The sequence below is a fragment of the Gopherus flavomarginatus genome, chromosome 18 (assembly GCF_025201925.1).
Source record: "Gopherus flavomarginatus isolate rGopFla2 chromosome 18, rGopFla2.mat.asm, whole genome shotgun sequence".
Lineage (NCBI taxonomy): Eukaryota > Metazoa > Chordata > Testudines > Testudinidae > Gopherus > Gopherus flavomarginatus.
In genome coordinates, this window is record NC_066634.1 from 24,904,826 (window position 1) to 24,917,119 (window position 12,294).

Below are 12,294 nucleotides of genomic sequence, written 5' to 3' on the forward strand. Positions count from 1 at the left end.
ATATATGAATTGGCAAGGCGCCACAGGAGATTTCTCCCAGCCAATTCAATATTGAGGGGTCGTGTACTGGACAGCAGGGTAAACGCCAGTTGGAGGGCTCCTGTCAGACACCATGGGTCAAGGGACTAGCGTGCCTCTTGAGAGTCCGTTGGGGATTGTAAATAAGTTATGGAACGAAGGGAAACTCCCAGTACAGACAGGAATGTCTAGGAAGAAGTTGTACACACTATGTGTAAGGAATTGGACTGGGTATACCGCGGTATTGGCCGACCCGGAGATGAGGTGGCCTTCGTATGGCTCTTTCGAACAGGCTGCCTTAAGAGGAGTAAAGAGCCTGATCGAAAAAGACCATCCGGGACAGTTATGTTACTGGTTTTGTTGGGACACAGCAGCAGAGCTGTGGAAATCTTTAAAAATTATGGCAGTCAGGTACTCTCCCGAGAGTGAACCCCCTCCAGGTTATTTCGATGAAGGGTGTAGACCACGGCGTGTTTTGACTCGTCAGCTGGTCCCCTCTGCACCTGCCCCTATTCCTCCGCAGGGGGACTCTCTCCATGTAGCAGAGGGGAATCTGCAGAATCCCAAATTGGAATTTCTGCAGAAGGATGAGGAGGAAATGGAGGGGCAAACCTCGGGAGGAGTAGTTACTAGACTAATGTCCAAACAGATACAGCAGGGTGCATGCCCCCCCCTGAGGATAGCCCAGAGGATGTCCCCGTCAAATCTCTTGCGAGTAATAAAAGTATAGTTAGAGAGATGCCTTTACAGGTGCACCACCAGCTCAGCCCAGTCCCCAGGCCTGGATCAACTACGGGAAACAGCAGCAGCTGCAGCAAACTCAGCCTCCTCAATGACAGTACCCCGGGGGCGAAGACAAACAATGTGATGGTCTTATTTCCTTAATGTCTTTAGCCGGCTCCTTTCTCACTTTCTCCCCTCCCAGCAAAGAGCCTCGTTTAACCCTTTCAGTCCAGGGACTGCCTGTCTCTTTCCTCATTGATACTGGGGCTACTTTCTCTCTTTTAAATCATGCCCCCTCTCCCTGGCTATCCTCTGAGGTTAAAACTGCGACTGGGGTGGAGGGCAACCCACAGTCTCTGGAACTCACTTTGCCTTTGAATGTTGTTTATGCTGATAAATGTTTTCCTCACCGTTTTCTTTTTTCCCCAGCTTGTCCGATCCCTTTGATGGGCCGGGATTTACTCTGTAAGCTTGAGGCTACTTTAACATGCACTCCTGAAGGGGTAGGATTATTGATGACAGTGTTAGGAGATTCGGCCCCTACTCAGGGTAATTGGGAAACACCCCCCTCTCTCTCCCCTGACCTCACTGACTTGCCTCCAACCCTCTGGGGAATTTCTGACACTGATGTTGGCCTGCTCCTTTCGGCAGAGCCCGTAAGGATTCAGGTGAAGCCTTCCTTAACCCCCCCGTCAGTCCCTCAATACCCCCTGTCGCTGGAAGCCCGGGAGGGCATCCGCCCCATTATCGAGGGATTCATTGCACAAAAGCTAGTCCGCCCTCAGCGCACTCCCTGTAACACCCCTATACTGCCTGTCAAAAAGCCTCCTAAAAAGGACGGAGACCCTGTTCGTTGGCGCTTTGTACAGGATCTACGAGTTGTTAATCAGTATGTGGTCCCTCTTCATGCAGTAGTTCCTGACCCAGCTACTATCATCAGCCAAATCCCCTGGGATGCTGAGTGGTTCACTGTTATTGACTTAAAATCAGCTTTTTTCAGCATTCCTGTGCACCCAGACTCTCAGTATCTCTTTGGTTTCACCTGGGAGGGACAAAGTTATGTCTGGCAACGACTCCCTCAAGGCTACAGAGACAGCCCCACGATTTTCAGCCAGTGCCTCCGCCATGACTTGGAAGGTTTCACCAGTCTGCAGGGATCCACATTGGTCCTATACGTAGATGACATCCTATTAGGTAATCGCGAAAAAGCTGCCCTCCGCATCGATGGTAAGGCACTTTTATTATACCTACACACCAGAGGCCACAAGGTAGACCCTAAAAAGATTCAGTGGGTCTCACAAAAGGTCCGATATCTGGGCTTCCTGTTAACCCCAGAGGGAAGACAGATGAACCCAGCCCGCATAAAGACTATTCAAAACTGCCCTCTACTGAACACCAAGAAACAACTTCGAGGTTTCTTAAAATTAATTGGCTTCTGTCGCCCCTGGTTGCCGTCCTGCGGGGAGTTAAGCAAACCGCTCCACCGACTCACTGCTAACCTTGCTCCTGACCCTTTGTAGTGGTCCCCGGACACTATTCAAGCCTTTCAGTTACTCAAGGACAGTGTGGCCTCCTCCATGTCTCTCCGTCCCCCCAATTACAGCAAACCCTTTCACCTTTTTGTCCACGAGAGGGGCGGAATTGCTAGTGGTGTCCTTACCCAGCTGAGCGGGCCCCACCATTTCCCGCTTGCTTTTTACTCTCAGCAAATCGACCCTGTCGCTCAGGGAACCCCATCCTGCACCCGGACTCTGGCAGCAGCTGCCCTGCTGATCACAAAGGCAAAGAGCCTAACCCTGGGTCATTTTACCACGGTTTGGACCTCTCATGCCTTGTCAGCCCTTCTGCGTAGGGGCACAACCCAAGTCTTTTCGGCCCATCGTCAGCAACAGCTAGAGGCCGAACTCTTAGAAGACACTAACCTAATTTTTGAAAGGTGTGGACCCCTTAATCCAGCTACCTTGCTTCCTGACCTGCCAGTCCTCCAGGATCAGCACGACTGTGTGGAAGTAGTTTACAGCATCTTACAGATAAGAGACAACCTGTTTGACGTGCCACTGGACAACCCCGATTGCATCCTCTTCTCGGACGGAAGCTCCTTCTATGTTGATGGCAAGCGTTTCACTGGTTATGCTGTCACCTCTGAATGGGACATTCAAGAGGCCGCCTCACTGCCAGGCAACTGGGGAGCCCAAGCCGCTGAACTCTATGCCCTGGCCCGAGCTTGCCAGTTGGCCGCTGGTAAGACCGTTACCATTTTTACTGATAGCAAATATGCTTTTGGAGTTGTGCATTGTCATATCCACCTCTGGAAGTTTCGAGGTTTCCAGACAGCTGCCGGTAAACCCATTCAGCACCTCCCCCTCATCCACAAGCTTTTGGACACCCTCCAAAAACCCTCTGTCCTGGCTGTAGTTCACTGCCGGGCCCATACTAAAGATAGTAGCCCCGTTACCCGTGGGAATGCCCTGGCTGACGCCTCCGCTAAGAAGGCTGCCACCTTACCTTTAGCCATGCCCACATTGGCTATTGCAGCCTCCTCCTTTACTCCACCGCACCCCGTACCAGTACCCGCTGCTGAACTACAATCGTGGGAGAGCCTCGGGGCCACTCTGGTCAAAGGGACCTGGCTTATGCCAGATGGCCGAGCCTGCCTCCCTCGCTCCACATACCCCGTGGCAGTTCGCTGGCACCATGATAAAGGGGGTCACTACGGCACGCACGCCCTCGTGGACACTATCGCTCGCTTTTGGTATGCTCCAGGCATTCAACCCTATTGCCTATCAATAGTGAAAGCATGCAGCACATGTCAGCGTAATGGACCTGCTCCGCCTCTTAACAAAATTAAGGGTGGAAGACCTCCGCCTGCTGCTCCATTTCAACATCTTCAAATTGACTTTGCAGATATGCCAAAGGCTTTTGGGAAAAAGCACCTCCTTGTTTTGGTTTGCCCTCTGACTTCCTGGGTCGAAGCTTTTCCTACTGCTAATTGTACTGCTGCCACAGTGGCGAAAATTCTCCTTAGAGATATTGTACCCCGTTTTGGCATCCCTCTTGTGCTCGACTCAGATCGCGGACCTCACTTTACTGGTCATGTCCTTGGCCGTTTAGAACATTTCACACTCCTTTCATACACCCTACCACCCCCAGTCTAGCGGGAAAGTTGAGCGTATGAATAGGGAACTTATGTTTACATTGGCTAAATACTGTCAGGAAACAGGATTAAAGTGGCCTCAGGTACTTCCCTTGGTCCTGTTTCACCTTCGTACTCGCCCAACCCGCGCATTGGGATTATCCCCCTTTGAACTGCTCTATGAACACCCCCCCTTTTCAAAGGCGGGGCGCTACCACGTGCTGATGTTTCACTATTGGGAGGGGATCATTTAACCGCGTGTCAGTTTGTCTCCCTACAGGCTCGCCTCCATACCCTTTGGAAAGCCTCGCAGTTTTCCCAGACCGTGCCGCTGGAGGAACAGATCCACCCGTTCCAACCAGGGGACTTCGTCTGGGCCAAAAAGTTCGTTCGTGACGACACCCTCCAGCCAAGGTTTACTGGACCCCACCAGGTTCTTTTAACAACCCAGACTGCAGTGTTCCTGGAAGGACGCAAATCTTGGATCCACCACTCCCACGTCAAGCCAGCCGTAGTGGACCACAGTGACGGACCAGCAGCTCTTGTCACCACTGAGGACACTGCCTTCGACCAGTGGACCAGCTTACCTCTCTCAGACATTAGACTTAAATTGACTCGAAAAAAATGAGAGGACCCTTTATTCTGACAACTGTATGTTTTGTTTTTTTTTTGTGCTTTTTTAGTTTATTTTCTGCTTATGAAGAATGCTGTGTTTTTGTAAATGACACCTACTCTAACACTTTTCAACGTACCAAACACCTAAGGGAAATGGCTAAAACTACTCCTCTGGCCAGCCACCTTATGATTGGTGGGGAGCCTTATGAAATTGGCTGCCCGGATTTGGGTGGGTTAAAAAAAAAAAAAACTCTTGGTGGGTGTTGTTGGGGCCATAGTAGTCCTTATAATACTGTGTTGCTGTATTCAGTGTGTCCCCTCCCTCATAAACTCATGTAAGTCAGTTTATTCTTTTGCCACTTCAGCTAAAAGCCTTACTCTCTTCGAATTGGCCCAGGCTGAAATTGCCAAGCGGCCCTTGAGATCTTGAAATAGGGTGTAGCTTTTTGATTAATAGTTATCTCAAAGCTACAAATGGAGGAATGTTGGGTCTAAACTTTTGGTGAACTTTGGGGAGCCAAAACACACCCAGACTGGCCGTCTCTGCATAATCCTTTCTGAACCCTTTATCGAACAAAGCACTGACCTGCAAACTACTCATGACACCCCCTTTATTAAGTAGCCATTAGCCTTTATCTCTATGCATTTACTTGTTAAACTTGCTTTTCCTGTAAAATCTTGATTGATTATGCATGACCATTATCTTTTGTTAATCACTTTGTTTACTTCTGTGTATAAATATTGATGCTCACCCCTAATAAAGGGGCCACACTTAATCTAAAGCTTTTTAGAGCTAAGGATAGTGTGAGCCCGTTGATCAACGCATTGGTGTCTGGTCTCTGACAGAATTGTGTGCCCCATACCAACTCCGCACGAACTCGGGTGCTGGAGAGGTGAGTGAGGACGTGCTTTATTACCTAACACTAGCAACTGATGGCCTGGGCCCCTCCTCTGCAAAGGTGCCAGCTGAAGGTGTTGGAGACAAAGGGATCAGGTGACCTCCTGGCCCGGGAAAGGGGCTGAGGAGAGAGGAGGGGCTGGGAGGGGTTCTTAGTCTGGAGCTGGCTGGGGTCAAGGGTGGAGGGCAGACCTGGGGGTCTGGCTCACTGCCCCCCAGAATGGACCCGGCCGAAGGGTCCGGTTCTCTGTACCTACAAGCTCTGTTTTAGACCCTGTTCCTGCCATCGAATAAACCTCTGTTTTACTGGCTGGCTAAGAGTCACGTCTGACTGCAAAGTGGGGGGGGCAGGACCCTGTGGCCCCCCCAGGAGCCCGCTGGGGCGACTCGCTGTGGGAAGCTCACGGAGGGGCAGAGGATGCTGAGTGCTCCAAGGAGAGACCCAGGAGGTGAAGACGTGTGAGCTTCTTGCCCTGAACAAGTCTGCTCCAAGGGAGAGGAGGCTCCCCAAAGTCCTGCCTGGCTTGGTGGGGAGCAGCCCCAGAGCATCGCCCAGGGACTCAGTGACAGTTCCGAACTCGCCCCCTCTCCTGGCAGCGGAGAGCTGGGCTGCAGGCCTGTCCCTCGGCAGTCGGCGTGGGGCAGGCCCAGCTCCCTGGCACGCCGGCGCGGGCCCCAGGCATTATTGGCTCCACACCCAGGTCCAGGCCATGCGGGGAGAGGAGCCGGCCTTGTGGGAGCTGTGGCGGAAAGCCAGGGGGGTGAGTGGCTGAAGCATGGGAGGGGCCTCCCAAGGCCTGAGCCCCACTCAGCTCTCTGGGGTCCTAGGCCCTGTGCAAACTCCTAGGCTGCGGGCTGGCTCCCCGGAGCAGCATCAGGCCCCCTGGCCCATGCCAAGGGCTAATCCCTGGGCTGCCAAACAGCCTTGCCTGCACTTGGGAGAGCAGCAGCAGCGGGGGGGCCCAGGGCAGGGGCCCTCTGCCAGAAGGGCAGGCAGGAGGTTCCCCCCAGCAACCTGTGGGTGGAGCCAGCCTAGCTGGACCCCCTCCCCGGTGCTCCTGGCCCCTGGGTAACCCTCGCACACTGCAGCCTGGACTGTTGGGAGGGGGCGCTGCACGGCTGTGTGGGGGAGTGCTGGGAGCATGGTCTATTCCGGGCTTTGGGGCATGTGCCCTGCGCTGACCCCAGCCTGGCACATGTGCTCGGGGCTCCCCAGTGCCTGAGCCCTGTGCCCACAGACCCCTGGCCTCGCGGCTAATCCTGCCTGCCCGCAGCCTGGGCCTGGTCAGAGTGCAGGGAAACGGAGCAAGGACGTCAGAGTGGGATTTTATACTGCACGGACACAAGCACGCTCTGTGCACAGAAATGGGGACACACCCCATGCACGGACACGGGGACACACCCTGGCCGCAGAAATGGGACACATGCTCTGGGTTCAGAAATGGGACACACACCCCGGACACAGTGATATATCCCATGCATGGACACAGGGACATGCCCCGCGCCCAGAATCAGGGACACACACATGCCCTGTTCATGCACACATCAGGAGACACGCCCCGTGCACAGGAACAGGGACACATACAGACATGGACACGCCCCGTGCAAAGGAACGGGGACACACACATGCCCTATGCACAGACACTCTTTACAGTTATGTGCCCGATTTAAAGTCCAGGGAAATTGCCCTGTGCTCGGCCCTTGAACCCTCGTCCCTGCGTCCTCCTCCGTACCCCCCAAACACCTGCTTTGGCCCATGGGGGCCGCGCCTGCCCACAGGGCCCCCCACCTCCTCTGTCACAGTGCCTGTTGCTGCTGGTGGGGCTTGCTGGACACCCCCTGGTGAAGGGGAGGTTGTGGCACCTGGCCCAGCCCCAGGCTGGCAGCAGGGGCTGGGGCTGTCCAGGAAAGGGACCCCCCCCTCCCCGGGACCTTCCCGCTTGTTTATATAACAGCCTGTGAGTCAGCTGGAGCGGAGCCTGCACAGGGTTATGTAACCGGGGCTAGTGCAACGCTGGGGCGGTTTCTGGAGCAAGGGGGGCTGGGAGCCAGGACTCCTGGGTTCCATCCCTATCGCTGTGACAGACGTCTCGCAGGACTTTGGGCAAATCCCTGCTCCGACTTTGTACTTCTGTTTCCCCATTTGTAAAACAGAAATAATGATACTGACCCCTGTCATACAGCACCTGGAGTGTTACGATCTCGCCGGGCGCCGTCCAGACCCCGGCCGAGATCATGGCCCCGGCGGGCTGGGCGCTGCCCAGACCCCAGCAGAAATTGGACCGGGCGGCCCCCAGACCCCGGCCGAGATCAGGGCCCCGTCGGGCCGGGCGCCCCCCAGACCCCGGCCCAGATCATGGCCCCGTTGGGCCGGGCGCCCCCCAGCCGAGATCCGGGCCATCAGGCCAGGCGCCCCCCAGACCCCGTCCGAGATCAGGGCCCCGTCGGGCCGGGTGCCCCCCAGACCCCGGCCGAGATCAGGGCCCTGTCAGGCTGGGCGCTGCCCAGACCCCAGCTGAGATCAGGGCCCCCGTCAGGCTGGGCGCTGCCCAGACCCCGGCGGAGATTGGACCGGGCGCCCCCCAGACCCCAGCCAAGATTAGGGCCCCGTCGAGCTGGGCGCCACCCAGACCCTGGCCAAGATTGGGGCCCCGTCACGTCAGGTGCCCCCCAGACCCTGGCTGAGATTGGGGTGCCGGGCACCCCCCAGACCGCAAATGTGAGACCCCCCCTGCCGCACAGACCCTGAGTGCAAGACACCCCCTGCCCCACAGAGCTCCTGGTCTGCGTAGCCGGTGGGTGGTTCTCCCCATGGCAGGGCCTGAGGCCCAGAGCAATGCAGGGGTCTGCCCAGGGTCACGCAGCATCTGGAGGGGAGTGAGCCAGGGGCCCCAGCAGGGAGAGCTGGGGGTCCGTGGCTTTGCCCCGGCGCTCGGCACGCAGAGGCTCATCTCTCTGCTTCGCCCGCTCCGGTTGGTCTGACTGCAGGAGATGGGGCTCCGGGTTGTGCCCTCCCACCAGCCTCTGACCCCCATCCCCGTCTCTGGGTGCCCAGCTCCCCCCACAGCCCAGAACACCTGTGCCCCGGCCCATGGGGTTGGCGAGCCAGGATTCCCATCCAAGCGAGCGGGGAGCTGCTGTGCCTGGGGAGGGAGGCAGCTGATGCCCGGTGGCAGAGAGGGTCAGGAACTTTGGCATGGTCACATTTGAGGTAGCAGAAGAGCCAGGGAGAAAACCCAGGCGTCCGGGCTCCCAGCCCCCCCTGCTCTAACCCACCAGCCCCCACTCCTCTCCCAGTACTGGGGAAAGAACCCTGGAGTCCTGGTTCCCAGCCCCGGCCCCTCTAACCAGCAGCCCCCACTCCCCTCCCGGAGCCAGGGAGAGAACCCAGGAGTCCTGGCTCCCAGACCAGCCCCCCCCCAACCACTAGCCCCCACTCCATTTCCACAAGGCACCTCCTCACTTCGCTCCCTTCTCAGGCCCCCTCCCCGCAGAGGCTCAGCCCTCCCAGATACCCCCTCTCTGCTGGAAGCCCCGGGCCACCTGCCCAGGCGGGGGGGGGGGGCGCAGCCTCGCACCGCTGGGGGACTGGACGCCTGGGTCCTCAGCAGGGACTCTGCGGCCTGTGTGCCAGCCCCCCCCAGCTCCTGCCCCCTTCGCGCCTCGATCAGTCGGTGCCCCCCCCCAGGGCCTCCCCCCGCGCCATCGCTCGAACCTGGTTACGATGCAGGATGTTGCTCCCGGAGGCAGTTGCTTAGCAACCAGCTCGGGCAGCTGCAGATGGAGGCGGGGGGAGCCCGCGGGTTCGCCTGGAGCATCCCCGGGCCGGGCTGGGGGGGGGCGGTTCTAGGCGCTTCCAGGCGGCGGGCGGGGAGATGAGGCCGGAGCCCGCCCCTCCCCGTGGCCTCGGGTACCAGCTGGAGCGCGGCCAGGGACGACCCCCGGAGTCCCCTTGCACACTCACAGCCCCTTGCACGCTCATCTCCACCCTCCCCTTGCACACTCACCCATCGCCCCGTTGCGCACTCATCCCAGCCCCCCCGCCGCCGCCGTCCCCCCCACCGGGCGGCCCGACGCTCTCGCCTCCCTCGCGCGTTCGCCCCCCAGATGCTCAGTCCCTTGCACGCGCCCCCGTTGCACACTCACGCGCGGGGTACGGCCCAGGCCCGCTCTCCCCCTCCCGCGGCTGGAGTCCATCGGGGGAGGCGGGGGGGGGGCTTAGAGCCGCCCCCCCCGCCCCTGACGTGCGGCTCCGTCTCCCCAGCCCGCCCCAGCCGGCCCGGAAGGAGCCGCGACGCGCCGGCTGCTCCCGATGCAGTGCGTGGTAGGTGCCCCCGACGGGGGCGGGGGATGGGGCCGCGAACCCAGGCGTCCGGGGGGACCCCACTGCGCGTAGAGCCCCCCTAGCTCCTCGCCAGCCCCGGAGACAGCGGGTCCCGCTGCACCCCCCGCCCGGTTATTGTTAACAGGGGGAGAGGGGGCAGGACTCCTGGGTTCTCTCCCTGGCTTGGGGAACCCGGACTCCTGGGTTCTCGCCTGACCTTTCCTCTCTCTGGGCCTCAGTTTCTCTGTCGGTAAAATGGGGACACTGACTTTCACCTGCCCCCGGGATTTTGGGGGACCCTGAATAACCCCCATCACCTTCTCCCCCAGGAGCTGCGCCCCCGCCCCCAGGCTACCCTCTGGGCCATGCGGCACCGCAGTTGGGCCCCCCAAGGGAGGGGAGGGATCAGGCTCTTGTGCCTCCCTGGTGCCTCCGGGGGGGGACACTTCTCCACCTCATTAATATCAGCTGGGGGGCTCCGTCTGTGGCTCTGCCCCCCAGGGATCCGACGCCCCCCTTGTGGGATTCAAGCCCCTCCTCCCATGGCCTCCCTGAGAGCCCAGATCCGGGGAGCCCCCGACCTCGTCCTGTCCCCCATCATACCAGAACTGGCTGGAGATGAGGTTTCCCGGGGGGGGTCCCCCCTCATGTGAAAAATGTTGGTAGAACTGTGGGACCCCAGGGCTGGGACAGCAGGGGCTATAGGTCAAGAATGAGGGGCACTGGCGGAGCAGTGGGCTGCGGGTCGGAAGTGAGGGGCACGGGCATAGCGGGGGGGGGCAGGGGCTGCAGCTCGGGAGTGAGGGGCACCAGCAGGGCTGGGAGGGAGCCCAGAGCAGGGGGCTGCAAGGTGGGAGTGAGGGGCACTGGCAGAGCTGGGGGGGGCAGGGGCTGCAGGTCAGGAGTGAGGGGCACTGGCAGAGCTGGGGGGCAGGGCTGCGGGTCAGGAGTGAGGGGCACTGGCAGGGCTGGGGAGGGCAGGGAGCTGCGAGTCAGAGTGGGGGACACCAGCAGAGCTGGGGGGTGGGATCAGGGGGCTGCAGGTTGAGAGTGGGGAGCCCAGGGCTGGCGGAGCTGGGGGCTGTGGGTCGGGAGTGGGGGACACTGGCAGGGCTGGGGGAGGAACCCAGGTCTGGGCTAGCGGGCTACGGGTCGGGAGTAAGGGGCACCAGCAGGGCTGGGGGGGTGGGATCAGGACGCTGCGGGTTGGGAGTGGGGAGCCCAGGGCTGGGGGAACAGGAGGCTGCAGGTTGGGAGTGGGGGGCACTGGCAGGGCTGGGGGGGGAACCAGGTCTGGTCTGTGGGTCGGGAGTAGGGGGCACCAGCAGGGCCAGAGGAGCAGGAGGCTGTGGGTTGGAGTGAGCGGCATCAGAAGGGCTGGGGGGGCAGGGGACTGCAGGTCAGGAGTGAGGGGCACTGGCAGAGCTGGGGGGGCAGGGGGCTGTAGGTCAGGAGTGAAGGGCACTGGAAGAGCTGGGGGGCCAGGGGCTGCGGGTCAGGAGTGGGGGGCACTGGCAGGGCTGGGGAAGGCAGGGGACTGCGGGTCAGGAGTGAGGGGCACTGGCAGAGCTGGGGGGCAGGGGGCTGTAGGTCAGGAGTGAAGGGCACTGGAAGAGCTGGGGGGCCAGGGGCTACGGGTCAGGAGTGGGGGGCACCAGCAGAGCTGAGGGGTGGGATCAGGGGGCTGCAGGTCGAGAGTGGGGAGCCCAGGGCCGGGGGAGCTGGGGGTTGCGGGTTGGGAGTGGGGAGCCCAGGGCTGGGGGATCAGGGGGCTGCAGGTCAGGAATGGGGGGCACCGGCAGGCCTGGGGGGGTGGGATCAGGAGGCTGCAGGTTGGGAGTGGGGAGCCCAGGGCTGTGGGAAGAAGAGGCTGCAGGTCGGGAGTGGGGGACACTGGCAGGGCTGGGGGGGGAACCAGGTCTGGGCTAGTGGGCTGCGGGTTGGGAGTAGGGGGCACCAGCAGGGCCGGGGGATCAGGGGGCTGCGGGTCAGGAGTGGGGGGCACCAGAAGGGCCGGGGGATCAGGGGGCTGCGGGTCGGGAGTGGGGGGCACCAGAAGGGCCGGGGGATCAGGGGGCTGCGGGTCAGGAGTGGGGGGCACCGGCAGAGCTTGGGGGTAGGGCTGGGGGGAGCCCCACTCTCCCTGATGACGTAGTGCTCATGTCAGTGGGGGCTGCTGACAGTAGCGGGGGGCGGGGGAGCCCAGCCGTTTGTTCATTTGTCTCAGGCTGAGCAAACCCTGTGGATCCGCGTTCCTGCCCCCACCCCCGGGCTGGGGGAAGTTCCCAGCCCCTCCCCCAGGCTCTTCACGCCTGGGGGGCGATGGAGGGGCCCACATTGTGGGGGTGTCACGTCTGTTCCTGCCTGGCACTGGGTGGGGGGGGGTCTGGGCTCCTGCTCTGCAGCTGGAATGGACCCTTCCCCGGTGCGGGGGCAGGGCTGGGGGTACAGCGAGGCTGACACAGGCTCATGCAGGGGAGCAGGTCACAAATCTGGGGTCTCTTTTGGGTGGTGCTGGGCAGTTGGAGCGTTCCCTGCCCTTCTGATGTGCAGCCTAGGGCCAGGAAAGTGGGGGGCTGCAGG